At 43.2% G+C, this 26,495-nt stretch overlaps 1 pseudogene across 1 annotated transcript; it reads left to right on the forward strand.

The window, feature by feature from the left end:
- Nucleotides 1–19,977: 19,977 nt before the first annotated feature.
- LOC100603745 lies at nt 19,978–20,307 on the forward strand (annotated as a pseudogene). Its single transcript, XR_001115319.1, has one exon. The product of XR_001115319.1 is annotated as a small nuclear ribonucleoprotein E pseudogene (transcript).
- The last annotated feature ends 6,188 nt before the right edge of the window (nt 20,308–26,495 follow it).

Below are 26,495 nucleotides of genomic sequence, written 5' to 3' on the forward strand. Positions count from 1 at the left end.
TTTCTCTTGTCTGAGCTCAAGACAAGAGAGACTCCTAATTCCAGCAGAAGCAGCCTGATGGGCTGGCCTCTGCCATATCCTCACAAGCCCTTCTAAGAAGGGAGGTTCCAAAAGCCAAGGGTCAGACTCAAACCACACAGTCATACTCACAGCCTGGGCTAAAAATCAGGCATGTGGAGCACAGCTCCAATCTCCTGCTCCTGGGTCAATGGTCCACCTACACCTGTCAGTCAGATCTAAGGTAAGGACGTTTCTGTCTTCTTAGATGACTCACATCTGACCATTCACTCTGGTTACATCTGAGGCCTGCCTCAGTCCCAGCCATAATAATAATAAAAATAGCAATGACTGTCATTTATAAATTTTACTTACAGTGTGCCAGATTTTGAAATAAGCACCTTAGATATCTTACTATCTTCAATACTGTACCTATTTTACAGATGAGGGCTATGAGGTTCAGGTGGGTTAAGTGGCATGGCCAAGCTCAAAAGAAATCCAAACGCAGGTCCATCTGACCCACACCTTTAGGTCCAGCAATCTTCTTCATCATGGTAACAGCATCCTATGTGGCAGGCACCTTGCTGGAGTCTTCCATGTACTGTCTCCCAGGGTCCTGTTTGACTGCATATATTACAGGTGAGAAAACTGATGTGCTAATGGAGTGAGCTGCCCAAAGTCACCCAGAGAAATGGCCAGCAGCTGAGCCAGGACTTGAACTCCAATCTCTGGTTCTAGAGCCCAAGCTCAGCCTCTGCCTGGAATCTTCCTCCTCCACTGTGGTTTAGACTCGTGTGCAGACACCTGCCAGTCACAGAGAACACTAAATTCACTTCCTACCTGCCTTCTTCCATCAAACTCCGAGGAAGCTGGCTAGTAGGAAGCCATACACCTGGGTGTACCTAGAATATTTCTAACCTACAATGATGTTAACTAACTCCTCGAAATATTATTTCCCTTGACAACCTATTGGCTACATTGGGGTCAAATGCCCCTTGGGAACCATTTTTTGATTGGGGAGTGAGAACAGGCACAGACCAATCAGATTTGCTCCTTGTACTGGGGGTGGGTCCAGCTTCCTGGAGACTCTTGGCTGGGTCAGGGAGCAGAAGCTGCTGAAGGCAGGGGTGGGCAAGGGAGGAGCGAGTGGATGCTGGGGTGGGGGTATGTCACACAGGGGATATGTCATCTGCTGGAAAACCAGGAGAGGATTTGTAGTAAGGAGTAGGGATTGTTCCTTCTGGGGTAGGGCAGTGCGGGCTGGCAAAGCTTCCTGTCTGTTGTAATCAGACTCAGTTAGTGGTGACTGTCTCCATAGGAAATGGTCACTGCAGTACCCTCTGAGGCCCCTAAGCCCAACTCCTATAGGAAGCCCCTCCAAACCACCAGGAGACTGCCTTCCCTGAACCTGAGGCTTAAGGCGTCTCTTCTATGCAGTCCTGAATTTCTGCTCAGTGACTGCCCAACTGAAAACTTGGGCCGCCTAAGGGCGTATGACTGGGTCTTTTCTCCTCGTCTTTTTACCAGGAGGAAGCTTGTAGAAGTACTTAGAAGAGGCAAGCTGATAAGAGTGGGGAGTCCCTTGTGGGGGTTGGCAGGTTGGCATTTTGCATACATTTTCTCACTTCTTTCTCACAACAACTCTGTGAAGTAAGTTTTACCATTATCCCCATCTTACAGCTCCAGGCCCTTTCAATGATGCTGGAAATGATGCTGATTATGCTAATCATCATGCCAACTGGCACTGTCGCAGGCACTGTTATAAGCACTGACTCTTCAAGCATTAAATCATTTAATTCTGGGCCGGGCGCGGTGGCTCACGCTTGTAATCCCAGCACTTTGGGAGGCCGAGGCGGGCGGATCACGAGGTCAGGAGATCGAGACCACGGTGAAACCCCGTCTCTACTAAAAATACAAAAAATTAGCCGGGCGTGGTGTCGGGCGCCTGTAGTCCCAGCTACTCGGAGAGGCTGAGGCAGGAGAATGGCGTGAACCCGGGAGGCGGAGCTTGCAGTGAGCCGAGATTGCGCCACTGCACTCCAGCCTGGGCGACAGAGCGAGACTCCGTCTCAAAAAAAAAAAATAAATAAATAAATAAATCATTTAATTCTCACAATCATACATGGGATATTACAATTATGATGAGTATTATGAGGTATTATGATTCCCATTTTACAGATAAGAAAACTGAGCACCAGGGGAGTTAGATAAGGTCACATAGCTGGTAATCGGAGAAGGCAGGAGTCAAACTCAGGGATCCCTGATTTACTTCAGGGATCAACTAATTATTGCATATCAGCTGGCTGACTGCTTTTGTAAATGAAGTTTATTGAAACACTGCCATGACCATTTGTTGACTTAACATCTATGGCTACTTTCATGCTGCAACAGCAGAGTTGAGTAGTTGGAATAGAGACCCTATTGCCCACAAAACCTAAAATATTTACTATCTCGCCAATTACAGATAGAGTTTGCCAACCTCTGGTCTTGTTCCAGAGCTGAGGCTCTGAGAAAGCCAAATGCCCTCTCTTTCAGGATGGCTTCTCAAAGCCCAGGTGGAGAGATGGAAAATACTAAGCTCTTGGCCTCAGATACATCTGTGCTGAAGTCCCTGCTCTGATATATCACCTCCCTGCGGCACCTTGAGTTCTTCATCTATAAACTTAGGGGTAACCATATCTTTCCCAGCGAGTTGTGTGTAGAGAGGATTAGACGAGACGTCATAAATAAAGTGCAAGGCAAACAGTAGGGACACAACAGTGCCCAGAAATCACCAATGTCACAGGCACCTCCCCTGCATCCCAAAAGAAGAGAAATGTCAGCTCCATCCTCCACCGTCCAAGGAGAAATAACACCTGTTATTCCACTGAAGTGCAAAACAGTTCCCATCTATTTCACATTTGCAGGCCATCATCAGTATGCTGCTTCAGCTTGCCAGATGCAAAGAGAATACGCCAATCTCTAGCACAGCCAGCTGCCTCCCTGGTGGGTAAGGAGGAGGAGAAAGAAAAGGAAGACTGGGAGAATAGGAATGGAATCCAGTACTTCCCTGGATAACTGGGGGCCTGCTTGCCTCTTTGGCCCTCCTTAGTGTCCAAGTGGACCGCCTCTGTGTTGGACAATGGGTCTTTTAGAACAGAGAGATGGAGTTCTCAGAATCCCATGAGCTGATTGCTTCCACAGAATCCTTTAATAATGGAAGCCCTGCATAGGACAAGAAGACCTGGAATCTGCCTGCAAGAGTCATCCCCCGTTCCTCTTGGGAACTACCAGGGTGAGACACAATTGTGGGTGCTTTATCAGACTGGCGTCCCTGAAGAGCTTCCCAGGGGGGCACATTCAGGAGCCCAGCCACCACCAATAGGAATAGCTAATGTTTATTTAGCACTTACCGTTTAACACTCACAATAACCCAATGAGAAAGGTACTATGATGTCCATTTTACAGGTGAGGACACTGAGGCACAGAAAGATAGAAGATGTAAGTCATTGGCAAGAGAGTGGGTGTGCTCTGGAGGAACACAAGCCCTGAGGTCAGGCTGATATGGATATAAATCCATGTGACCTTGAAAACAATTTCATTTCACTTAGCCTCAATTTCCCCATCTATAAAATGGGCACAATTTATGTCTATTTCATTCACCTATTCTGAGTATTTAGTGAAATAACACCTGTGAAGTCTAATATAATGGTTGCAATTGGATTTAGAGTAATACTAGCAATTATTATTGCTTTTTGTTTAGATACCAGTTTTTTGTTTGTTTTTGTTGGTTTGTTTGCTTGTTTGCATTACTGGTACCTCTTTCCCTTCCTGGCAAGAAATAGTTCTTTATTTTTTTTCTTGAAGAACCATGGTTCTCCCACTTTTAGATGGTTTGGGGGTGGAGGGAGGTATAAAGAGGAGAGGTTCACTTTTAACTGACATCCAGTTTCCCCAGATATGGCCAAGGGCAAATACTACATCTCCACGACATCCTCAAGTTTCAGATCTGGGCACATAACCCATACTGGACCAATAAGTTTCAGACTTGAGGCTTTTGATTGAAATACTGGGCAAGAAATGCTTTTCTTCTGATTGAGGTTGCTAAACTGAGAGATTATAAATTTGGATCTGCAGAGGCCCACCAGAATAAAGCAATACAGAAAAAATCATATCCCAGAGAGGAAGGGAAGGATTAGATTTATGTCTAAATGACATTATTTAGATCCCTGAATCTAGGCAGGCCTGAAGGGAAAACTTGGACCTTTCATTTACAGGGGCCAATAAATTCTCCCTTTCTGCTTCACCCTGTTTGAAAAGAGATTGTTTTATTTCCCAAAGAGTCCTGACTGATATATCGTCTCAAGTAAGCATCTCTAAAAGACAAGTGAGGCCACAGTATTCAAGATTTCTCTTTGCAACTTTCCATCAAATGCCAATTCTCTTTTCTTTCTTCCTTTTCATCGCTTCATCACCTTTGACCGCCTCTTCTGTTTTGAGTCACTTTTTCTTGCTGTCTTCCAATTCATCTTTTTCCTACATCTTTGGGGATGTGTAGACCTCACCTCTGCCTTGGCTTGCTCCACATGTTCTGTGGGTGATGAGGGAGCTGAGGTCAAGTCCATGGCACTTGGACCAAGGCAGGCACCAGCAAGCCTCTATGCAGGGAATGATGCTTAGATAGCTATGCAGAAACAGAGCCAGGCATATGAAACTGATGTCAGAAAGGGTTTGTAACAAGGACTTTAGCTGCCTTCTGCAAAGCTCAGCATTTCTGAACAGCATGCATATTCCCTTGGCCTCACTAACTAGCCTACTCCTTTAATTGTGGGAGGGGAGTATATTTATATTTGCTCATTAAGTGCTGCTATAATATCTTGTATAGTATGAATGTTTATGTCCCCCCAAAATTCGTATGTTGAAATCCTAACCCCCAAGGAGATGGTATTAGTATGTAGGGCCTCTGGGAGGAGATTAAGTCATAAGGGCAGAGCCATAGTCTCTTCTGTTTTCCCCACAAACTCTCTTGACCTTTCTCCCCCAATCCAATCTTTATTGACATCTGGAATCACATTTTTTAAAATTATGACCGAATAAGAGTAGTGCCCTTCTTTTTTGGTTTGTTTTTTGTTTGTTTGTTTTGTTTTGTTTTGTTTGTTTTTATTATTATACTTTAGGTTTTAGGGTACATGTGCACAGTGTGCAGGTTTGTTACATATGTATCCATGTGCCATGTTGATTTCCTGCACCCATTAACTCGTCATTTAGCCTTAGGTATATCTCCTAATGCTATCCCTCCCCCCTCCCCCAACCCCACAACAGTCCCTGGAGTGTGATGTTCCCCTTCCTGTGTCCATGAGTTCTCATTGTTCAATTCCCACCTATGAGTGAGAACATGCGGTGTTTGGTTTTTTGTCCTTGCGATAGTTTACTGAGAATGATGTTTTCCAATTTCATCCATGTCCCTACAAAGGACATGAACTCATCATTTTTTATGGCTGCATAGTATTCCATTATTAAACTAAAGAGCTTCTGCACAGCAAAAGAAACTACCATCAGAGTGAACAGGCAACCTACAGAATGGGAGAAAATTTTTGCAACCTACTCATCTGACAAAGGGCTAATATCCAGAATCTACAATGAACTCAAACAAATTTACAAGAAAAAAACAAACAACCCCATCAAAGAGTAGTGCCCTTCTAAAAGACCCCTTAGAGAGCTCCCTTGCTTCTTCTGTCACGTGAGGTTACAATGAGAGGATCTTCAACTATGAACCAGAAAGTAGGCCCTTAACAGACACCAAATCAGCTGGTGCCCTCATCTTGATGAATTCCCAGCATCCAGAGAACTGTGAGAAATAAATTTCATTGGTTTATAAGCCACCAAGTCTAGGGTATTATTATCGTAGCCCCCAAGGACTAAGACATTATCTTCAAATCACAACAGTGGAAGTCAAATGTTCATTGGTTGCTTAGAGGATATTAAGCTTTATATGCCAGGCTCGGTGGCTCACGCCTGTAATCAGCACTTTGGGAGGCTGAGGCGGGTGGATCACCTAAGGTCAGGAGTTCAAGACCAGCCTGGCCAGTGTGGTGAAACCCCATCTCTACTAAAAATACAAAAATTAGCCAGGTGTGGTGGCGGGCGCCTGTAATCCCAGCTACTTGGGAGGCTGAGGCAGGAGAATCATTTGAACCCGGGAGTTGGAGGTTGCAGTCAGCTGAGATTATGCCACTGCACTCCAGCCTGGGCAACAGAAGTGAAACTCTGTCTCAAAAAGAGAGAGAGAGAGAATACTAAGCTTGATAGATACACAAACCATATGAAGGGTAAACTACTATAACAAAGCTGCCGACTCTTTCAGGAAGGCTTTCATGACCACCTGCCACCACCAAGGATAGGATAGGTGTTGTACCTTGGTGCTTCCACATTACTTTTATCTTCCTCTTTCTTAGCACAGTCTTGTGGCTGCCAGTTGCCCATCAGTCCACAAACTCTTTACAAACAGGTCATTTCTTATTCACCTTCGTATCTCTAGTGCTATAATGGCTGAACAGTGGCTCCGCAAAAGATATGTTCATGTCCTAATTCCCAGAATCTGTGGACATTACCTCATATGTAATGAGGTAATTTTTCATATGTGCAAAATATGTGATGAAGTTAAGGATCTTTAGAGGAGAAGTTAATCCTGGATTATCTGGGTGGGCTCTAAATACAATCACATGTTTCCTTATAAGGTAGACACACAGAGGAGAGAGACACAGAAGAGGACATCATGTGATGCAGTCGAAAGTCAAGGAATGCCAGCCAATACTATAACCAGAAAGAAACAAAGAATGGTTTCACCCCTGGAGCCTCCAGAGGGAATGAAGCCCTGCTGACACCTTCCTTTCAGACTTCTAGCCTCCAACACTGTGAGAAAATAAATTTCCGTTGTTTTAAGTCACCCAGTTTGTGGCAATTTGTTACAGAAATCACAGGAAACTAAAGCAAGTGCTTTGCACAAGGTTAGGCATGTAATAGTCAAGGGGGCCATGTTGATTTCACCAAACTCAACTCAGATCAATTGGTAATGCCTGGAGGATGGGGTTGAAAGTACTGAGTCTGGATCCTCAGGACTTAGAGAAAGATTGATTAGTGATGCCTGCTGTAGGTAAGGAAACAAAACACATCAGCAGGAAGACTATGTATTTGCACTTCCCATAAGGATGCTCAAAAAAGTTGCTAAATTAATAATAAACAAATGATCCACAAGGGGATTCCCATGAGGCTGGAGTACTGAGATTGCCTAAGTCTCCAGAAGTCTCTGAACACAGCTCAGCTCCGAGCATTCTGAGACCTTGAGAAAATCCAAGGCTTCTGTAGGGGAAGAAGAAAGAGACCAGATATTTATCAAATCTGTATCTTTCTTAGCTCTTTTCTCTATTTCTTCTCCCCACCAGACAAGCTGAGCAGGCAAAACGAATGTGCTGGGTGCAAGAATCCAGGTCTTTGGCCAAGAAAAGCCCCGGGGGTGCCCAGTTGCTTTTCTTGGTGTGTGTTTGGGAACGTATCAGTTATGACTATTTCAGCTGTGGCTAACATAATTCAGAACTTAAACTGTCTTCAACAACTGGGAAATGTGTCACCTCATCTACAGTTTGTCCCAGTGAAAGCGGGCTGCGGGAGTGGGTCGTTTATCCACTCAGCAATGCTGTGAAGGACCCAAGTTCTTTTTGATTCTCCCCTCAGTCATCCTTATGGCTGGTGTCATCCTCAGTTTTGTGTTACTTTACTTTCAGATGACAGACATCTGTGGGGATAAGAAAAATCGGGAGCCTTAAGCTTTTCCCACAAGTCCCTTGCAGATTTCCCCGAACATCCTATTGGCTACATTGGGTCACATGCTCCTTGGGAACCATTTTTTGATTGGGGAGTGAGAACAGGCACAGACCAATCAGATTTGCTCCTTGTACTGGGGGTGGGTCCAGCTTCCTGGAGACTCTTGGCTGGGTCAGGGAGCAGAAGCCGCTGAAAGCAGGGGTGGGCAAGGGAGGAGAGAGTGGATGCTGGGGTGGGGGTTGGGGCAGACAACGACAAACACAGAAGGATTAAAGGCACAGCTTTGGATCTGACACCTCTGAAAAAATCCTGAGCCCTTCAGGCTAAGGTACCCCTTACTTCCACCGTAATCTAAGGCACGACCATCTCTTGACAGACCCACTGCCACAGCATCTCCCGTTTTCCCCACATCGTCTCTTCACCACCCCCCCCAATTTATTTTTTTCCCTACATTTGGAGTTGCATTGTAAAAATGTACAGATGATCATGTCCAGTATCCTCCCATGGCTTCCCACGCTCTTATGATAAAGCCCAAACCTAACATTGACTTAAGTGGCCCCGCATCATCTGGACTCTGCCAACTCCTCCAACATCACCTTGGGCCACTTTCTTCCCTCCCTCACCAGCCTTATATTTATGCCTTGATTTTGTTCCTTCAACTGCCTTGAAGTTGAAGAAACTCTTTCTCTTCTTGAGGCCTTTTGCAATAGGCTGTTTCCTCTCCTAGCCCACTGTCTTTGCTCAACAAATGCCTTCTCACTGAATGAAACTTTTTTATGTCCAGAGTTAGTCAGCTTCTTTGGATATTTGTTCTCAGGGCACTCACTCCTTCATCACATTTATCACAATTGTAATTACAAAGCTTTTTGTAATTAATTAATATACATATATTCTGCCGGGCTCTGTGGCTCACGCCTATAATCCCAGCACTTTGAGAGGCTGAGGTGGGCAGGTCACCTGAAGCCAGGAGTTTGAGACCCACCTGGCCAACGTGGTGAAACCCTGGCTGTATTAAAAGTACAAAAATTAGGCGGGCGTGGGGTGTGTGCCTGTAGTCTCAGCTACTTGGGAGGCTGAGGCAGGACATTCGCTTGAACCCAAGAGGCGGAGGTTGCAGGGAGCTGAGATTGTGCCACTGCACTCCAGCCTGGGCGACAGAACAAGACTTCATCTCAAAAGAAAACAAAAACAAAACAAAAAAACCCTCTCTGTTTCTCTCTGTCTCTCTCTCTTTCTCTCTGTCTTTCTTGAACCTGGGAAGCAGAGGTTGCAGTGAGCCAAGATCGCGCCACTGCACTCCCGCCTGGGTGACAGTGAGACTTCATCTCAAAAACAAAAACAACAAAAAAGAAAAAAAATATAAACTTTATATTGAGCAGCCATGTAGACAGCTAAAACTCGGGGGTATATTAAAGCAAAGAAGAAACAATAGTAGGAAAAAATTATCACCACCTTGAACAAAGTTAGGCAATTTATTGCTTCACGTAGTCCCTAAAACGTGGTTAACAATCAGACCTCATAAGGGGCAGAGACACTCTGGCCTCAAGAACAAGGAGAACTAGGACAGACTCTCCCTCCATCTTCATCTCAGCTTCTTTTTATCTGTCACCTCTTTCTCAGTGTGACAGCTCCTGAGTTATACATCTTACAGTGCCACACTTGGAGAGAGAGACTGGCCCTCTTCATCATTTCCTGAGAAAGTACAATGCCCACTTTGAATTAAGCAACTGTGGTTGGGAGACAATAAGAACATTTTACTAAAACTAAACAGATTAACATAGATGCCTCCTACATGACAGACAGACAGAATGAATAAATAAATTTGAACATCAGTACCTATCATCATTCATTTCTGGCTAACATTTCATGTATCAACTCCTTGCAGACCAAAGCCCATGTCTACACCTCTATAGGACTCTATTCCTATCTTCCCAGACACTAGGATCATTCAGTGAACATTTGTTGAGATGGAGTCAAAGAATCAATATTTGACTTTAATGTCAGTACCATAAAGATGATTGCTAAATACATAGTGAGGCTGAGTGGGAAGACTTAGCCAATGTGCAATGGAAGGTAACAGTGAACTTGGAAAAGCCCCAAGGCCACGGTTTGCTGACTTGGCTCTTTGTGTCCAGCTAATAGGAGATCCTCAGGGTGCAATAAGGGCAGCACGTGCTAATTGAGGCCAGAAATTATCTTCATTACCAGAGTGTTTCTGTTATCCTTTACATCTAAATGAGACCCAGTGGGGTAAATTTGGAACATGATTATCAGGGATTTTGCAAGGTGGTTCATTAACATAATTCCCCTAATTAGAAACCAAAGAAGCTCTTGTTGAAAATTTTCCACTAAATATTACAAGGCCATAATTCCTGCATCATTAGGTGCCTGCCTCTGAATTCTCATTTCAAACCTTCCCCTGTGATCTGTGAAGGGCTCAGCTCTGGAGACCTTTCCTTCATGTAACAATTATTGAGCTCTTATGTGTTGAGTACTGGGTTAGGTGTCGAAGATACAGAGATATAAGACAGTTTTTGACCTCAAAAAGCTCACAGTCTTATAGGAAGGACAGATGAGTAGACAGGCAATTGCAATGCAAAGGAGGTACGGTGTGTGTGTGTTTGTGTGTGTGAGAGAGAGAGAGAGGAGAGAGAGAGAGGAGAGAGGAGAGACAGAATATAAGCAAGATGCAAGATGCTTTAGGAAAAGCTAACAACTTCTCATCGTGGTAGAGAAAGTTGAGATGGGGGAGGAAGGTCAGGGAAAGCTTTCTGAATGAGACAATCCATTAGCTATTTTGAGACTCAGCAGGTTAAGATAGGAAGAAAGGTGTTTCTGGCTGAGAGACAATAAAGTATGAAGGCCCAGAGGCTTGAGAGACAATGACAAGTCTAGGGACCTGCAGGTCGTTTAGAACTTAAGAGAACAAATTGAGCAGTGGGACAGGCATATCTGTATTGATGCAGAAGTTGATGGGGAGGTCAAATCACAACACACCTTGGAAGCCATGATAAGAAGACATTTTTAAGAGCCAGGAAAAGAGACAGAGTAATAAGTGAAGAATGACATTGATCAAAACCACTTTACATTTGATGCCTAGGATATTATCCTCCCAGCAAAAGCCCTTTCCTTTAATCCTAAAAACATTTCCACCATCACTCCAATCTCCACCATCTTAATATGGCTGTAATCAGAGAAACCAAGTTATAATTTGACTTTCCCTGTTGGCCACAGTTGAATGTATGGAGGACAATAACCTGATTCAAGCTGGACCATCAAGGCTTCAGGAATGTCCTGAAATTGGGTGCAAAATGTTGTAAGCATGTTGGGGAGTGAGAGCACCCTTAATTTTCTCAGCTTATCAGAGGGTGCATTAGTCAGGGCTCTCCAGAGAAACAGAACCAATGGATATATAATAAATATGTATCTTATAGACAGATACATAAGCAAGAATTTATTATGGGATTGGTTCGCACAATTATGGAGTCCAAGAAGTTCCATGATCTGCCATCTACAAACTGGAGAACCAGGCAAGCTGGTGGTATAATTCAGTCTAAGTTCAAAGGCCTGAGAACCTGGGAGCCCACTGGTGTAAGTCTTGGAGTCTGAAAACCTGTGGACCAAAAGCTCTGATGTCCAAAAGCAAAAGATGGATCCCCGGGCTCCAAAAGAGAGAATGATTTTACCTTTCTTCTACCTGTTTGTTTTATTGGGCCCTCCGCAGATGGGATAAGGCCCATCCACATGAATAAGGGTGATCTCCTTCATTCTATCTACTGGTTCAAATGTAACCTCACAGACACACCCAGAAATAATGTTCTACTAGTTATTTGGATATTCCTTAATGTGGTCAAGTTGACACATTAAACTACACCCTCATTTTCTGGGTCCACACTGGAAGGTGGGGGTTGGAGTGACTTTTCTAGCAACACAGAGCAGGACTCCCAGCCTCACATTTTTTTTACTTGCTCAAGCAAAATAGGAGAATGGTTTTGCCAAGCACAAATCACCTCCATGCCCTCTGCTCCAAATATTCTGCTAGCCTTTTCATTATTTCAGACCCACCCCCACCTCACTTATTTTTGTTTGACATGATACAGCATCTATCTCGTGAGAAATGGTGAAATGGACTGTAATAAATATATTGCTTCAGTGAAGAAAGTTGACAGGAATATAAATACGGGGCATGATATATAAAGCCCACACATCCCAGTGGCCTCATTTATTAAAATCTTGCCATGATAAATTTACAAAGAGCCCTCCTCTCTATATGTGTGCTCATAAAATACTGCTTATGCTGTTACTCACATCTACACCCTCCCTGGTTTCACTATTAGCTGGCCTTTCTTTATGTACACCTCAAGGACTGGTTAATGCCCTCAGGGACTCGGCATTTAGCTGTGTTCAGGGTAGGATTTAGATTTGGATTACCGTGAAGATATGCCACTCTGGTCAAGATTAAGATGGAATTTCTCAAGGAATTGTGTTCTCTGGGTCATTTCTATCATTAGCCACTCATTGAATTCATGCTGAGCCAGACTTCCAATGAACAAAATTCATTGATCTAATTAATATTTCTTGAACATGTACTGTGTTTTAAGTATGAACAGGACAGAGATGAATTATCTACAGCTCTTAAGGTACTCACAATAGAATGAGGGGCATACATGTATAAATATACAGTTTTGACACATAGTGATAAATGGTGTGATTGGAAAGGCAAATCACCATAACAGCTGAGGGTCCATGTGGGCCAGGCACTACATGTTTTTATACCTCTGTTGTGTATATACATACAAATCTCCACTTTACAATGGGGGAAAATGAAGCTTACAAGATAAAGGAGCTTTCCTGAGTCCAACAGTGAGGAAGCAGTGGTATTGGGATTTGAATCCAGCACTGTTTGATCCTAAAGACTGCACTTTATTCTCTAGTTTCTGGTTCCTTTTTACCCTACCCTTTAAGACGGCTTTGGACTCCCCAGGCAGGCTCAGTACTGGATGGTAACTAATATATGTTGAGGTCCCCCTGCTTACCTGCTTGAACCTGCTACTTCTTGTCTCTATTCTCCCCACTCCCTAGATGGACACTTGAAGGACTTTCTTGCATTGCCCTTGGCCCCTGCTGGTGTAGATCTATTGGTTATTGCCTGCCCATCATCCATTTCCTTTTTACGTTGTAATGGAACCCTTGTATCCTTCTCGCTCTCTATCCACATGCTCAGATGGAGCCAGGCCTATTCACATGACCCAGGCGTAGGCAAGCCCATGATACTGACTGGTTCAGTGAAAGGCATGGGATCCATTCCAACTTAATCCAAACAAATTTGGGGCTGTGACTGGAATTGGGAAAGAAGTGCTGTCTGTTTGCTGGGGTTGCTAAGGAGACAGAGTGTAAGCCTGAATTTTCCCATGGTCTTTCCTGCGTCTCTTTGGGGAGAATTTACTATAGAATGCAATCAACACAGAGAAAGTAGACCCAAGAGATGGAGAGAAACAGGTACCCAATTCCCTTTCAGTTCATTTTCAGCCTTGGATATCACCACTCTTGATACTTGTTCCACCATGGACTATCAAGGTACATGAGTCAGTAAGTGTCTTTTTTTTTTGGTTAAGCTAACTTCATTTAGGTTTCTATTGTTTCAATCAAAAGAGTCATAATTAACATATCCACCAATCTTGTCTCTGAACTCCTATACTTGGGTAAAGTCTGCCATGTCACTTAGCTCCTAAAATCCCCACCAAATAGCCAGCTCTCCATCTGGGCAGCAGAGCAAAGGAGAATTCAGTCAATCTCAGACTCAGAATCCTGTCAATTCAATCCATCATCTTCTTCAGTAAAACTGGGAAGAAAAAGTTAAGAAAAGTCTCTTTTACGGCTCAAGGAAAAGACTACCTCACAATGTTGGGTATTTTTAAAGCTATTCTCCAATATGAGTTTCTAAAAGAAAGGTGTGTGTTGGAAAGCTAGGTATCTGGACTTGAAATAAACAAAATTTCCTCTCATTATATAGTGTTATCAGCATCCTGGGTCCTTGCAATCTTCCAGGATAGAAATCAAGGGAGGTCATCAGACAGAGCAGCAAAGAGAAAGAGAAAGCTTTATTTTAGCTTGTGCACAAGGGGAGTCAGTACTGCAAAAGGGAAAGGGTGAGTTTTTCCCTGAGGGTGGTATCTGGGTGAGTTTTACAGGGCCTTTCTATAGGGAAGGTTTTGTCAGGGCATGCGTAGGAGGCTTTCTCTAGCACCTGCACAGTGGCTTTACATGCTTCTTCATACATCACATGTGACATTAGCATTTTACATCTCCACCCCTTCATGTGAGTTTTATCATTAAAATGAGGGTGGGGTGATTACAAGTTGAAGTTTAAGTCTAACCACATGTGCAGGGCCCCAGGGAAGTCTATAGGCCCCAAAAGCAGGATCTTGTGGTTCATAACTTCTTGGGTCTTTTTTTTTTTTTTTTTTTTTGAGACGGAATCTCGCTCTGTCACCCAGGCTGGAGTGCAGTGGTGCAATCTCGGCTCACTGCAAGCTCCACCTCCTGGATTCATGCCATTTTCTGCCTCAGCCTCCCAAGTAGCTGGGACTACAGGTGCCCGCCACCACGCCTGGTTAATTTTTTTTGTTGTTGTATTTTTAGTAGAGACGGAGTTTCACCATGTTAGCCAGGATGGTCTTGATCTCCTTTCTTGGGTCTTTTGTTGCTGATGACAGTTAGGTAAGCTACAGCTTGAGTAAGGGGCTTTTGTTCTTTTTTGCTAAACCACATCAAAATGAAACCAGCCATCCTACCTGTCTCGATAGTATTAAGTTAAAAAAAAAAGGGAAATAGAACTTTAAAATATAGTGTTTATTACAAAAAATGGAAGGAAATGAATGATACTGATCACATACCACCATTTAAGTATATCAAAATCACATACATGTAGAAAACGGCACTGCATATTTTACAAGTAAACATGCATTAGGGATATATATCAAAAACATTCAAGTGGATGCCTATGGGGAAGGGGTTTAGGAATAGGGACTGGGAGTGAATGGGGTAGAGATAAATAAAATGAGAAGGCATTGTGTAGACCAATGGTGATGGTGTGCTGTGATGAGAAGTATGAGAGATTCAGCTCTCTGCATCCAATGTTATAAACAAGAATGAAAGGAAGGAAAGAGGGGAGAAGGAAAAAAGCCTAGAATAAAACATTCCAGTATGTTAACCTAGTTGTACTTTGATCAGGGATCATTTGGTTGTCAAGAAGAGAAACTCACTCAAGGAAGCTTAAATTAAAAGAGGATTGGTTCTATGGACACAATTGTAGAGAGCACAAGCTGATCTCAAAAACCTATAATCTTTTGGGTGTTCTCTCACCTCACTCTTTTTCAGAACCACATGTTCTGTTAACTTTGCCTCTCATCCTAACTGCTTCCTCTTCCTCTCATTGCAGACCAGCTTCCTTGCTTACACATTCACTTACACAATATCCATCACGGAAACTCCACTGGCAACTCCACATTGGGACCCCTCTCAATGGGTCGCGCTCCTTTGCATCAGCAACCCTACCTTCCCCCACCTAACTGACTCAGTCTCTGTGACCCTATTTTAAATTGGAGAGAGACAGATGTAACTGGCCCACCGTGAGTCAGCTATTTACCCTTGGTTTAAACAGCTCTGGTAAAAGTGAAAGGCAGTGAGGTGGATGAAAGGAAATGAAAATGGCTCTGGAAGCTAAGAAGATCGTGGGAGGTAAAGATTAGTATATCGTGTACGCACTGTCCCTCAGCACTGGGATTATGGATGATTACTTTCTTTATATGTTTTAGCATTATCCAATTTTCCTAAAATGACATGAGTTAGGGATAGAATGATTAGTGTTTAAAGGGACAGGCTCTGGATCCAGACAAAACTAAGTTCAAATTCTTGCTCTTCTACTTCCTAGTTGTGTGACTTGAGCAAATCCCGTCACCTTTCTAAGCCTTATCTGAACTACAGGGTGTTAACTTTCTTAGAAGCTATCATAAGCACTCCGTGAGATATGTAAGCAGAGCATTGAGCACAGTGTCCCATTCACAGCAATCACTCGTGAAATGTGAAGACACATTATTATTGTACATAATTCTTATAATTAAACATTCTTTAAAAATTAAAAAAAAAATCCTCACAGTCACATGTCAGTTATCATTATTGAGCTGGCAGGACAGGACACTTGCTACTGTTGTTTTCCTACTCCATTCCTCCCTGGAACATAGAATTTATCTGTGCTGGAAATGGCTATTGGAAATTACCACTGTCTACCCACTGCCCTTCTAACACACATAATCAATAAGCTAAGACAGCTCCCTCTTTCTCACAACCCTCATCTACTAGTTCTAATTGATCATTACTAGGCATGCTCAGAGGGTCCCGGGGCTCATATGTTAATTGACTGCACACTTACTTAATGGGGAACTCCCCAATTCCCCAAGCATGAGCAGACTCTGTGCTACCTCCTCCATCCTGGTGCATTCTGGGAGCCTGTAGAGGAGAGAGGATCGGCAGGTGGTGCATCTGATCAATTAATTAGGAGCATGTTGAGAGGTTTGACTCCAAGCCTAGATAATTGCATAATTAAATCTCCACCCATCCTCCATCCCAATTCCCAGTCCAAATGGCTCTCCCCAGCCTGCCATCCCTGTTAGCTGGGGAGAAGATATGAGCCTTGTTCAGGCCTTTCCTGGGCAGAGACAGCCCCTACCTCTTCCTGTTCCTCATTCTGGCTGAAACTGGCTGGGGAAAAGTTCTTTGAGAGCACCTAAGAATAAAAGTGGACCAATTTCCTCAAAAGGTTGTGTGGGTGTTAAAGGAAATAATACAAAGTGAAATGAAGCTTTTCAAGGGGAAATACCTCAAATCCTTTGACCTGCCTTCAATTAGCAAGGCTTGTTGATGTGGTCCTCCACAGATGCTCTGCCAGACAAAGCTAGGTCTTTCTGCCATATTCATTCTCCTCTTTTCTTTGCCATAAGAGCCTCCTTTTTGTTCATGGCACTCACGTATGCAGCTGAAATAAAATGTCCTTCCCAGACTCCCTTGAGCAATGAGTGGCCACAAGGCACTTCCGCGCAGTCAGATGTTTGTAATAGACTTCAGGGAGGGAGATCTTGCACAAATAATAGTACAGAAGAGGAGTTTGCCTCCTGCTCTCCACCTTTTTCCTTTTTCCTCTCTTGAAGACACATGCAATGCCTGGAGGTAAAGCAGCCTTTTTGCAACCATAAAAAAAAAAAAAGCCAACCTCTAAAGATGACTGAACTGAAAATGGAAGGAGCCTGCATGTATAATGTAATCATGAACAGCCATAACAGCTCATGCTGCCACTCTAGATTTGACATGATGTAAGAAAATAAATAAATGAATAAGCAAATAAAGATTGGGTGAAACTGCTGTGATCAGCTTTTACCTGCAGAGGAACACACTCCTAACTGCCTAACTGACACAGGTGCTAACATCAGTCACACACACACACACACACACACATATATATATTTTGAGGTGGAGTCTCGCTCTGTTGCCCAGGCTGGATGACACATAGATATGTCGATATGTAATCATAGTAATAATAACAACCACATATAATGAACATGTGCTATAGCATAGGGTTATTGGGAGGATTATGTGAGATGAATTATTTAGAACCCCAGTACAATGGCAGGCACAATGAAAACATTAATGAATCTTGGCTTTTATCAGAATTTGAGGTTGAGAGAGTTCATTCATAATACTAATCAAAAAGAAATGAAAGAAAGGTAGAAAGGAGAGCTAACACCAAGATTTGGAGAACTGCAGACAGAGGGATAGCATCCATGCTGGACTCAGAAAACTTCTCCATTGGCAAAGATCCTGGACCTGCCTCTTACATGCTATGTGACCTCAGGCAAGTTACTTAACCTCTGGGAACCTCAGTTTCCTTTTCTGCAAAACTGAGGTAATTGTGAGGATTAAGGAAGATATGCCCAATGTAAGGGCTTAGTGCCTGTGGTAGCACTTGTGGTTAATTCTGCCCGGAGACAGGCAGGAATCTTAAGAAGAGCCTCTCTCAGAGCACCGAGACAGGTTGCATAAAGACAACACTCCAGTCTCTCAGCAAAGGAGTTTTTCAGCAGTCCCCATGAGAAGCAAGTGGAGGTACTCAGCATATTCCTCACTTTGATAAAAATCTCTCAAAGAGGCAGTAAATTACCAAGTCCTTGTTTTAGCTAAATCAAACATACTGCAGATTCCATTGGCATTTAATACTGATATTATAGCCCCAGGAATAACAAGTGAAAGTAATTAAGTTTAATGATTCCAACGAACCCAATATGCTTGATTGCAGTGTGTATGTCTAATTATCTTTCTTTTTTGTTGTTGTCGTGTGTGGTATAAACAAGTCCTACTTATAAAAATAAAAAAGGCACTGATTTTAAGATGTATCAGGGAAAGTTGCATTTGCAGAACCTTTTTGAAGGGTTTGCTTGCTTTCTCAAAATACTGATAGGGAGAAAGTCGCTTGGCTTGTCAAAGTGGCAAAGGAGAGATGATGTCATGCTTGCATCTCTAAATGGTGGGACAAAGCCAGTCTTCCCAATTGCAGAGGAGGAAAGGAAGGAGGCCCAAGCCTGTAGGTCCTCACCAAGGTAAAGGATCAAAAGAGGTTGGGTAAAGGTTAAAGGCAAAGCTAGGGCTGAAAATCGTGAGGCCTGACTATTTCCCTCAGGGAAAGGGTATGTTCTGCTCACCTGGACAGTCATCCCTGGGAGAGATTGTTTCACTGGCCTCAATTTCCCCCACACCTCCTCACATCCATGTTCTTTGCCATGTGACTTTCAGTACTTTTCACTAAAAGGACAGAATGGATTTCCCCACCTTTTGACTTCAGGTTTGAACATGTGACTTCCTTTAGCTAATGGATTTAGGTGGAAGCAGCATGGTACCAGCTATAAGCCTTGAATGTTTCCACTTACTATCTTGTGTTTCTGTACCATGCTGCTTTCACCTAATTCCATTAGCCAAAGGAAGTCAAACGTCCAAGCCCAAAGTCAAGGGCTGGGTTTAAGAGGCCTTGAATGTTTCCATTTACCATCTTGTTTCTGCCATTGCTGTGTGCCCAAGCTTGAGCTAGCCTGCTGATCCCAGGCAGAGAATGACTGACACCTGCAGTGGTGCCCCTGCAACTAGCCTAGCCTGATCAGCCAATCCCCAGCCAAACCACAGATGTGTGAGCTAAATGTAACCTTATTGTTGACTTATTGATCAAATATCACTAGGATTTTTTTTATGAAGCATAAGGGCTCTGGTATAACCATGAAAACCTTGAAGTGTTTTCAGAATTTTGTGACAATAAGAAATGTTCTGGGGAAACAGTTTTCCAGTTTTCGGGGAATTCTTAAAGCTGCATCTGACCCAAGGGAAATTAGAAAGTTCCTGTAACTGTTAACCACACCTACCTGTACTCAGCCACAAGCTGAAGACTCCCGAGTCATCCTTAGCTCTTCTGTACTTCCCACTGTCTCTTCCCAACTCCCATTTGGTTATATCATGCTAGTAACTTGAAATCAGCCATGGAGGAAGTACTTATACCATTTAAATTGGAAAACACTATAAACCAAGGCTTCCCCATTTCCCATCCCCTCCCAGAGAGTCAGCTTACCAGCATTCATGCTTCCCACAATCAGCTGGGGTCAAGTGCTTTTACTCCTTTGATATCAGCAGCACCTCTTGCAAGTGGTCCCTATTCCACAACCTCACAAGAACATCTTCACCATCCTTCCACAGGGAGCAGCCTAGAGCTGCAGGGTGCATGTCAGAGTCAAATGATCTATGGTTGATTCCAAGCTCAGCTAATTAGCAGTTACATGATCCTAGCAAGTTCCTTAAACTCTCTAAGCCTCCTTCTCCCCATCTGTGAAACGGAAATAACAAAATAGTGTCTAACTCTTAGGGTCGTTAGGAGGATTCAGTGAAATGACTTAGGCAAAACATGTAGCACTGAGCCTGACACCTCCTAAGCATACGATAGGTGACAGCTCTCATGACTTGGTTCATGTTCATATCATCTTTTGCCTTAGTTATTTGCAACACCTTCCAACGGACCTTCCTCTTGTTGGTCTTGCCCCTTTCACTCTATCCTCTCCACAGCAGACAGAGAAAATGGGGAAAAAAATTCCAGAATTTGCTCTCAGAGGCAGCGTGCGGGTGTGCTCTTTGTAAAATTCCACCATGGCGTACCATAGCCAGGGCAAGAGAGTGCAGAGGGTTATGGTACAGCCCATCAACCTCATCTTTAGATACTTAGAAAATAGATCGTGGATTCAGGTGTGGCTCTATGAGCAAGTGAATATGCAGATAGAAGGCTGTATCATTGGTTTTGATAAGTATATGAACCTTGTATTAGATGACGCAGAAGAGATTCATTCTAAAACAAAGTCAAGAAAACAACTGGGTCGGATCATGCTAAAAGGAGATAATATTCCTCTGCTACAAAGTGTCTCCAACTAGAAATGATCAATAAGTGAGAAATTGCTGAGAAGGATACAGTTTGTTTTTAGATGTCCTTTGTCCAATATGAACATTTATTCATATTGTTTTGATTACCCTTATGTTATTACAAGATGGGAATAAATGCTATGGGATTGTTTGTATTAAAAAAAATGAAAGTGGCGGGGGGGAAAGCACAAATACACTTGTGTTACTCCCTTGCTCAGAACTCTCCAGTGATTCTCCTTTGCCTTCAGGAGACAGTCCCAATTTATAAATGGGGAAACTGGAGTTTGAAGAGGTTAAAACATTTGCCCAAAGCCACACAAGTAGTAAATGACATAGGATTTGAACCCAGACTTTCCATGTCCACATTCTGCCTTTTTCACCACTAAGCTATACCAAGGATAAAAGAACAGGTGATTACAAGGTATGGATGGGTGAATAGATGAAATTACAAAAGGGACAGAAACACAGAAGGATAGAAGCATGAGTGGAAGTCTAGAAGGATGGCAGACTCTAGGAGGAAAGGATGGGTGGATGGATGAATGGAAGGGTGGAAGGATAGAAGAATAGAAAGATAGAAGAATAAATGGACTGAAGGATGAAAATATGGAGGGATTCTCCTAAGTTGCATTCACTCCTTCTGTCTTACCTAGGTTTACCTAGCAAGGGTTCTGTCCCTGGACACCTACCTGAGACATTTGCTGAGAACATAGCAAATCCTATGGACCCTTCCATTTCCTAGCTCTTAGTTTCCTTTTCCTCCATCAGTTCAAACCAGTTCATCTCTGAACAAGTCTCTCCTGGTAACCAGCTTCCAGGGAACTGATCACTTCTGTCTTCTTCCAGAAGCTCAGGTTTTTCGATGACCAGGGACCAAATTTTGAATCTTAAGAACTAACATTCACTAGGCACTTACTGTATGCTAATTGTATAATTCTGTCATTTAATCTTCACAACACACTTATACCGTAGGTACTGTAATCCTCTCTATTCTGAAGATGAAGAAATAGAGTCACAGAGAGCTCACATAATTTACTCAAAGCTGCAAAACTACAAAGTGGTACATCCCAGGATTGCTGAGGCAATCAGAACCCGAGGTGTGCACTCATAGTGACTATGCTATACTTTTTCTGTCCTTAGCTACCTCAACTGGTAGCTCCATTCCCCGTATTTGGATGGAAAATCTATTATCAGTCCATGAGGACTAGAGTCACATTATCTGTTAAGACCTTACCTATGGCATTTCTCATGCACCTACCAATTTATACTGAACAATAGTCATAATGAACAGCCACTAAGCGCAAGTTACAAAAGTTTCACCATTATGAAATCATAACCCTATATGCCACAAAGGCACCTCCCACATTGATTAAAGGGCCACTGGCATTTTGAGAAAAACATTCCTATCAGTGACATAGCCTAGTTGGAACAAAAGATCCACAGAATTGTGATGAATGAGACTGTGGGCAAGCACCCATCTAATTTGGTTGAAAATATACCACAGTGGTTTCAGAATCTGGTCAACCTGGATTCTGGCTCCAGCTCTATCATTTGGTTAAGATATGTGATGTCAGCCAGTATTTGACATCTCTGAGCCTCAATTTTCTCATATGCAAAATAGGGAGAATAATAGTAGCTTGCATGAATAGATGTAAGAATGAATGAGATAACCTGCACAAAGGGCTTAGTACAATCAGAAATATACAATTGATCATTATCATGGTGGTGGTTGTTATATCCAGACCGCTGGAGCAACTATGTTTCTCTCTCTCTCTCTCCCACTGTGTGTGTGTGTGTGTGTGTGTGTGTGTTCAAACAAAGCAAAAAATCAAATTCAGCCCACTTTGACCAAAGGTCCAAGCCTCTTTCCTCTGTTTGTTTGTTTTTCCTTTTCCAAAAGCTTCCCAAAGTCCTCCTGCCAGAGAATCAGTTAGGTGAACTCCTCCTCTGGCTTGATTAACTTCCCCTTGTTAACTGACCAGGTTCAATGCAATTTAATTTCATTGAGAGGAAGTGGTTGAGAAATCAGGGCCATTTAATTTCTGAAAGGCGAGTGAAAGGTTGCCTTTCCCAAGTGATCTTTCTGCCATTTATTCCCCTTAAAATGAAAAGTACAGTGGTTAATACAATGGCTTCAAGGTTATGTTAGATCACCTTTGCAAATAAGAGAAGAATTCTTTCTACAAGATTTTAATTAGGTCGAGTACAACTAATTCTTCCCTTGGTACTTATTCCATTTCCTTTCCTTTCTGTAATTACTGCCAGTGTAACGCTCCTCACACACACAAATGGAGCTGAAGAAAGCCCTGCGATTATCCTTTATTTCTCCTTCATGCAAGAAAGGAGGGGGTTATCTACTGCATTCAGCCTTTGTAAATCTGGGGACTATAGTCCTAATAGCCTTACTCACATGAATGCCAACCTCACTGTAGGGGTGAGGGGGTTCCTAATTTGATCCCAACACCACAACGCACACATCTCCCCTTCACCTTATCTACAGAAGATGACTAGGCATCAAGACAAAGGAAATCAACTCAGGTACATGTTGTCAATCAATAAACCTGTATTGAGCGCCTACCAAGGGCTCAGTAGGGTGTTAGGTGCATGGGAGTGGGGCTGCAAAAGAGTTAAAGGAGCTTAGTCAGGTTTGGCGAGACAGATAATTAGCAGGTAAAACAAATCAGCAGTACTCAGCTTGGTTCTAGAAGAGCAAAGGTACTGTGTGTGGTGGAGGACATGAAGGAGGTGGGGGAGGCAACTGAATGCTTCAAGGAGGAGGTAAGCCTTGAGTTGACCTTGGAAGCACCAGTAGGATGCAGATCTCTCACTCTTTTAAAAATACATATTTACTGAGTGCCTAATATGTGCTGGGCATTGTCTAAGTATTTTATATGTGATATTTCATTTACTCCTTTCTTTGATCCTGAGAGGCAGGTGCTGTCTTTGCCCCCACGTTACAGATGAGAAAACTAAGACTCTGAGATGTAAAGCAGCAAACTGTTCAAGAACATATAACACTGGCAAAGCTTGGATTCAAACCCAGGTTTTTTTTCTTTTTCTTTTCTTTTTTTTTTTTTATGGAGACAGAGTCTTGCTCACTCTGTCACCAAGGCTGGAGTGCAGTGGCACAATCTTGGCTCACTGCAACCTCCACCTCCCAGTTTCAAGTGATTCTCCTGCCTCAGTCTCCTGAGTAGCTGGGATTATAGGCACCCACCATGCCCACCACCACCATGCCCAGCTAACTTTTGCATTTTTAGTACAGACAGGGTTTCACCACGTTGGCCAGGCTAGTCTCGAACTCCTGACATCAGGTAATCTGCCTGCCTTGGCCTCCCAAAGTGCTAGGATTACAGGCGTGAACCACAGCACCCAGCCTCAAACCCAGGTTTTCATCATAGCACTTGTTACTAGCTGTAATTCTCTTGCTTTGTGTGTTTATGAGTCTTCTCCCTCTAATATGTGAACTCCAAGAGAGGAAGACTTTATCTGGCTTGATTACTGCAGACTACTCAACATCTGGATCCCTGACTGGCATATAGTAGGTGATCAGCAAGTACGTGTGGAATAACAGACTGGATCGCATACTCCAAGAGCCAAGAGAAGGAAGATGCTATGCTGTAAACTCCAACGAGTCAGTTTCCATGGCTGTCTTGCACCCTGCAGGATCACTAGCACCCAGGACATAACAGCTACTCAATCACAGTTGAATGAAGAAAGGAAAGAAAGAAAGATCACTGGAACAGAAGGACACTCACCAGTTTAGTAGAATGCAAATTCAGGTCAGCTAAACTATTATTCTTTGTCATTGATGGACAAAGAAATTGTTACAGACTGAGCCAGAGATACTCACTGTCCTGAATCCATTCCCAAGAAGATCCAAATGCCTGGCAAGCCCATGTTCCCGGTGATCCCCTCTGTGCTTGTCACTTTGGTCTCACTTAAAAGAGAAAGTGCCCTCAGGATCTTACAGATCTCACTGCCAGCTTGGATTCTCTTTTCATTAATTTGTGTTTTCCTAAGGAATATTTATTCATGCAGTCTGTGTTTGGGCAATTATTGAAATTATGTGTAATTACGGGTGATAGTAAATAATAATAATCACCTAGCTGCAACATGCACTGTTTCTTTTATGGATAGGAATTTTGTGCAATTTACTAAGAAACATTCTAATGTAGGAGTGCTGATTAGAAAGGAGGGAGGGTGTTGTTATGAATGCTTGGTTATCACTATTCTTATGTGACTGCTATGCAAGAAAGTCCTATATCCTGTTTATCCAGCCTTGGAACTGTACTCTTTGAATATTATTACCATTACTACTATTAATAATAGCTACTCAATCCACCACTTACAATGTGCCAGATCCACTTTAAATCCAAATTAAAATTCAGTGCAAGCTTGATTGCCTTCTGAGACCAAGCAAACTTGGAAAATGACTTAAGCAGACTGGGCTGGGGATCAATAGGGAGAAGTGGGGTTTGTGGTGAATGGCAGGTTGCATTCCTCATCTACAGGAGACAGCTGCCCCTCAGCTAAAGCCAAATATTGCTGTGAGAATATGAGGGAATGGTGCTGCCATTTCTGATCTTTTTTCAGAAGTCACAAATATGGATTTTAATGTGAAATTCCCAGAGTTTTAACTGCTGTCTGCCAACAGTCTGTGTGCTGCCTGCGTGCAAGCCTCCATCTCGCATCCTCCATCAAAAGCCTCTAGGGAAAACTGGTCCGTGAGCAGGGGCTATGTTTACTTTGTTGATTGTGGGCCGGGGGGGCGGGGGAAGGAAAAATTGCATGGAGCCAATGTAGAAGCTGTAAGAGCACATTTCTCATTTTTATTTAAAATTTCATGGAGGTAATTTCAGAGAACAATGAAATATCATCGGAAGTCTGGCTGGAGAGTAGAGGCACGTGAAGAAGGATGACAGAATGACTGACGGCGCTGATAAGGAGGGCTAGGATAGACCAGCCAGAGTCATGAAGAAAGTCATCCTCTTCCCCCGGTCCCCAGCTTGATGGGAAGGGGGCTACATGCCCCTGGAGATCTGCAAAGAGAGGCTGCCAGGCTGCCCAAGCCAGAGGCCCCAGATGTCTCCATGCTAGAGTGCAGTGGGGTGATCCTAGCTCACTGCAGCCTCAAATTCCTGGGCTCAAGTGAATCTCCCACCTCGGCATCCCAAGTAGCTAAGACAACACACGTGAACCACCACTCTAGGCTGACGTTTTTATTCTTATTTTTGTAGAGACAGGGGTCTCGCTATGTTGCCCAGGCTGGTCTCGAACTCCTGAGCACAAGTAATCCTTCTGCCTCAGCCTCCTAAAATCCTGGGATTACAGGCATGAGCCACCACATCTGGCCAAACCTGACTTCTATGTGACAGGGCAAAGAAGGCTCATGTTCTTCTCATATCAATTTAATTATCATAACTCAGAGAAGTCTTATGGCCAAGTTCCAACACTATCTCCTAGCACTCACAGTGCTTGGCACATAGTAGGGGCTCAATAAATATTGACTTGTAAAGGAACAAGTGAATGAAGAGTCCTTTGACCTTAGGCATGGGTTATTTAATCACAGAATGCCTCGCCTGTGAAACAGGGGTAACAGTAGTACCTCTTAGAATTGCTATCTTCTTTGTGCTACAACCCACAGAAAATTTGTACTCTGTATTTCATCAGTTCTCCACAATGTGCGCATGAAGTTGGGAGTATTTTTTATCCCAACATTATATAGTTGGGCTTAGAGTAGTTACATGACTTGCCCAAGGTCACACAGCCTGGAAGTGACACAATGGAGAGATTCCAACCCAGGTCTGTCTGAGTCTTTATCTCCTTCCCCACAGGAGTTTAGAGAGGGAGAAAAGCCATTCTATCAGACAGGTGGAAATCAAAGTAAGCTTCGTAAAGGAGATGCATTTATCCTGGGTTTTAAGGACGGATGAGAATATGGGAGGCAGAGGAAGCAGAGAAAGTATTCCAGGTGGAAGGAATAACTCAGGCAAAAGCCCAGAAATAGCAGGAAGCGGCAGATCGATTCAAGGAATGGCTTGTGAATCATTTAAGATAAAGGGGTTGGGAGGTCCTGAGAAAGGCTGAATTCATATCATAAAAATGAGTTCACTCATCCCCTCAACAGTTATGAACTGAGTGCCTGCCAGGTGAGGAAGACATCGACCAAAGCATTCTCATGTCCTGTCCTCAGGAAGCAT

This window comes from Nomascus leucogenys, chromosome 2, assembly GCF_006542625.1.
Source record: "Nomascus leucogenys isolate Asia chromosome 2, Asia_NLE_v1, whole genome shotgun sequence".
Lineage (NCBI taxonomy): Eukaryota > Metazoa > Chordata > Mammalia > Primates > Hylobatidae > Nomascus > Nomascus leucogenys.